This window comes from Orycteropus afer, unplaced genomic scaffold (genome assembly GCF_000298275.1).
Source record: "Orycteropus afer afer isolate SDZICR_OR568_19922 unplaced genomic scaffold, OryAfe1.0 scaffold00887, whole genome shotgun sequence".
NCBI lineage: Eukaryota > Metazoa > Chordata > Mammalia > Tubulidentata > Orycteropodidae > Orycteropus > Orycteropus afer.
Window position 1 is genome coordinate 162595 of NW_006922474.1, and position 4527 is coordinate 167121.

Here is a 4527-nt window from a genome sequence, read left to right on the forward strand (position 1 = left end):
CTAATGAAGACTGTGGAACAAATTCCTATTTACAGGAAGTTTAAGGACACAGAGAAAAGAGAAATTACACTACACAAAAGCAAAAAAGACAAATCATGTGGTATATTTTATAGATAACAGACCTGTTTATGTGAAATAACAAAATGATTGCTATTTCCTAAGATAAATACATAAACAAACAGATAGATAATGAAAATAGTCCCCCTCTTTTCACATAATAAATTCACTTATCTAGGATATATGAGAGATCTCAAGGTAACCAAAAAGATCACATTACATAATTAAGCAGATTTTTTTATACATGAACAAAACAAATTATAAAATGTTATGCTGCTACAAACAAATTAATACATGTCTTTTGGAGATCATATGGAAATATTTCTGCTTGGCATAAACCTAGGAGTGGATTACTAGTCATAGATTATGCATATGTTCAGTTTTTCTAGTTGTTGCTAGACAATTTTCCAAAATGGTTGTACCAAATTAGATTCTCATCAGTAGTGTATGAGTATTTATTCCTTATATTTAAATTTACATTTTCCTGTTGGATAATGAGATTGAGGATGATTTCATTGGTTATTTTGTTATCGTACATAGTGAATTGTCTTGTGCCTATTTTTTCTGTTTGGCTTTCTGTGTTACTTATTGATGTGTAGTGGCATAGTGCCTAAGGCATTTGACTGCCAACCAGAAGGCTGGTGGTTTGAACCCACTAGCCACTCCTTGGAAGGAAGATTAGGCAATCTACTTCCGTAGTGATACCACCTTGGAAACCCCAGGAGGGGTTGCTATGAGTCAAATCTACTCGACAACAGTGTGTTTTGTCTTTTTGGGTTTTAGAGGAGTTTTCTATAAGTTTGTAAGAGTTTTATATTAATATATATTTTAAGATATATTCTATCTGTATTCTCTGTGCATTCTCCTAATGGTAGTTTTTGATGAACAGTTTTCAATTTGAATATAATCCAATTTATCTTTTCTCCCTTTGTGATAGCACTTTTTCTGTTTTTTGCTACTTATAGTTTTGCCATTCACATTTAGATCTATTATCCATCTGGAATTAATTTTTGCATATAATGAGAAGTATTGTTAAAAAATATTTTTTTCCATATAGATATACGATTGACCCAGCATCAATTATTGAAAAAGCCATCCTGTGCCCTCTGCTATAACACAAGATTGTTTAGGTATGGGTCTGTTTCTCCATTCTTTTCTGTTCCACTCGTGAGTTTTCCTGTCCTTACATCAATACCACACTCATTTAATGGTCATAGCATTACAATAAGTCTTGAGATCTGGTAGTTGTAAGGTTTCTAACTTTGTTCATTTTACTCAAGATTGCCTTAATTATTCTTGGCTTTTTGAATTTCCAGAATCAATTGTTAATATTCACACACAAAAACGCACACATACAAAAACTGTTGGTTTTTAACTAGTATTGCACTGAATCTATAAATTATTAATTTGGTGAAGAATTGATATTTTTTATAAGGTTACAACACAAAAATACTAAATTCACTGACCTCAAGTCAATTCTGACTCATAATGACCCTACAGGACAGAGTAGAACTGCCCCACAGGGTTTGAAGCTGTAAATCTTCACAGAAGCAGACTGCCTCATCTTTCTCCCATGGAGGCTGGTGGGTTTGAACTGCCTACCTTTGGCTAGCAGCTGAATGCTTTAACCATTACACCACCAGAGCGCCTTTATAAGGTTAGTCTACCAAATAAATTCTTATGCAGAAGCTTTCAATATCCCACCATTAACTATGATGTTTGTTCTAAGTATCTTATAGATGGTCTTTCTCAGATTAAGAAATTACCCTTCTATTATTATTTTCCTTGGAGTTTTGACCACAAATGAGGGTTGTATTTTATCAAATATTTTCTGCATCTACTGACCTAATCATATTTTTTTAACCTTTTTCTCTTAATGCATTAAATTAACATATGATTAATTTTCTAGCAATGGACTACCCTTCTGTTCTTGGAATATATTCATTAGTAATATATAACTGTTTTTATCAAATTCTCTTTTTTTTCTGCCAATCCTTTTGTTTTAGAACTTTAGTATTATAAGAAGAGATATTGGTTTGAATTTTTTCTAATAATGTCCTTGACAGGTTTTGTATCAAGCTAATGCTGCCTCATTTATTTATTTTTTTTAATGAGGTAGTAATCACTCTATTCTCTGATGGAATTTATGTGTGATTGGTATTGTTTTCTCTTTAAATGTTTGTTTCCATTTATTGATGTAGCCATCTAGGCCTAGTATTTTTGTTGCAGCAAGGTTTATAATTTGTGTTAAGGAATTTATTTTATGAATTCAACCTTTTAACTGATAAAGAATTTTTAAGATTTTTCTATGTCTTCTCTCTTTTTGACAAATTGCATTTTTCAAAGAATTTGTCCATTTAATCTAAATTGTCAAAGTTATTGGTCTAATGTTGTTTGTAATCGAGTTCCTGGGTGGGGCCAATAGCTCCCACGTTCAGCAGCTGACTGAAAAATTGCTAGTTCAAGTCCACTCAGAGATGCCTCATGTGATAGCTCATATGTCAACTTGGCTAGACCATGATTCTGAGTGGTTTAAGCAGTGGTCATGTGGTTATTCTCATGATTAAATGGGATGTATATGCTTTCAGCAGCCAATCTATTGAAAGGGAGTTTCCCCAGGGATGTGGCCTGCTTCCAATATTTATATATGAACATACTGGGAAAATGAGACACTCTTCTGTGGATCTGGATCCTGTCTACAATGGTCAATGAGCAAACAATCCACCATTCGGTCTGCCAGAGTCAGTGACTGGTATACTGCCTCCCAACCTTGAGCTCGTCAGGCCCTGCAGCTTCATGAGTTGGAAAAAGCCTCCAATTTGACATTTGATACAGGAATTTGGGACTTGCCAGCTTCTGTAAGTGTGTGAGCCATTTTCCTAAATTTCTTTCTCTCTCTCTCTCTATCTCTCTCTCTCTCTATATATATATATATATTCATATGAGCTTTACTGGTTTTGCTTCTCTAGAGAACTCAGCCTAACGCACCTCAGAAGAAAGGTCTGGTGATCTTCTGAAAAATTGGCTATTTAAAATCCCAAGAAGCACAGTTCTACTCTGATACACATAAGTTAGAGTTGATTTGGTGATATCTGACTGTTTTGGCTATTCATATCTTTTTATTGTCTCTTCAGTGTCTTTAAAATCATAGTGATGTCCTCTTTTTCATTTCAGGAATAGATAAATTATGTTTTCTTTTTATTCTTGTAGGGGTTATGAATCTTACTACTATATTCAAACACCAAGTTTTGACTTTCATTACCTCTTTTATCTAGTTTCTATTATATTGATTGCTGCTCTGTCTACCCTGTAGATTTTATATTTAGTTTCCTGTGATGAAGATTTAGATTATTCATTTTCAACTTTTCATGTATCCATTAAAGCTTTAAAATACACCTCTAAGTTCTATGATAGGTGCTCTGGTGGCTAAGGGCCTGAGGCATTTGACTGCTAAGCAGAGGCTGGCAGTTCAAACCCACCAGCCACTTCTCAGAAGGAAGACTCGGCAATCTACTTCCATAGAGATACCACCTCAGAAACCCAAGGAGGGGTCGCTATGAGTCGGGATCGACTCAACAGCAGGGAGTTTGGTTTTGTTTTTTGGGGAAGTTCTATGATATTTGTATCCCAAGACTTTGGATATGATGTACAATCATTATTAGTCAAAACAAAAGGCTTCCAGATTTTCATTATGACTTCTGCCTTGACTCATGAATTATTAGAAGTATATTGCTTAATTTGCAGACACATGGGGATTTTCTCATTAACTTTTTGTTTTTCATTTTAATAATAATTCTATTATGGCCAATGAACATATTTTGAAGTATGTCAGTCTTCTAAAATGTGTTGAGCTCTCTTTATAATCAAGAATACAGTTAATTTTAAATAATATTTCATGTGCAACTGAAAAAAATTAATTCTTTCATTATTCTGAATAGTTTTCTATATAAGTCTAATACTTCAAGTTTAATATTTATGTTGTTCAGATATTCTGTATCTCTATATTTTGTCTGCATTTCCTTCAAGGAAATGATGAGATATGTTGAAGTCTCCCACTAAATTTATGGATTTATTTCTTCTACTCTATTGATATTTGGTCATATTTTCTTGCTCCTTCCCATATTTATTTTTATTATTTGTTAGACACTGTATATAAAATAATCACATCTGCTTTAGAGGTTATATTTCATCAGATTATATTCCTCTTTTCCTCAGTCAGGCAGATGGAGGAAGGCTGATTATTTCTATCCAAATTTGAAGTAAGTTTTGTCAGGATGATATTAATTTTGTAACAGTCTGCTCCTTAGACTTTTTAATTGCTTCCCTCAGACTTTTAAAGAATCTCTTGGATTTCTGATTCCTTATTCTGAAAACATCACAAGAAGTTTTATTCTGCACCTGAGAGATTTTAGCTCAATAGCCTCCTGTTAAATGCAGTTTAAAATTATGATAAATATCTTAAGGGGAAAA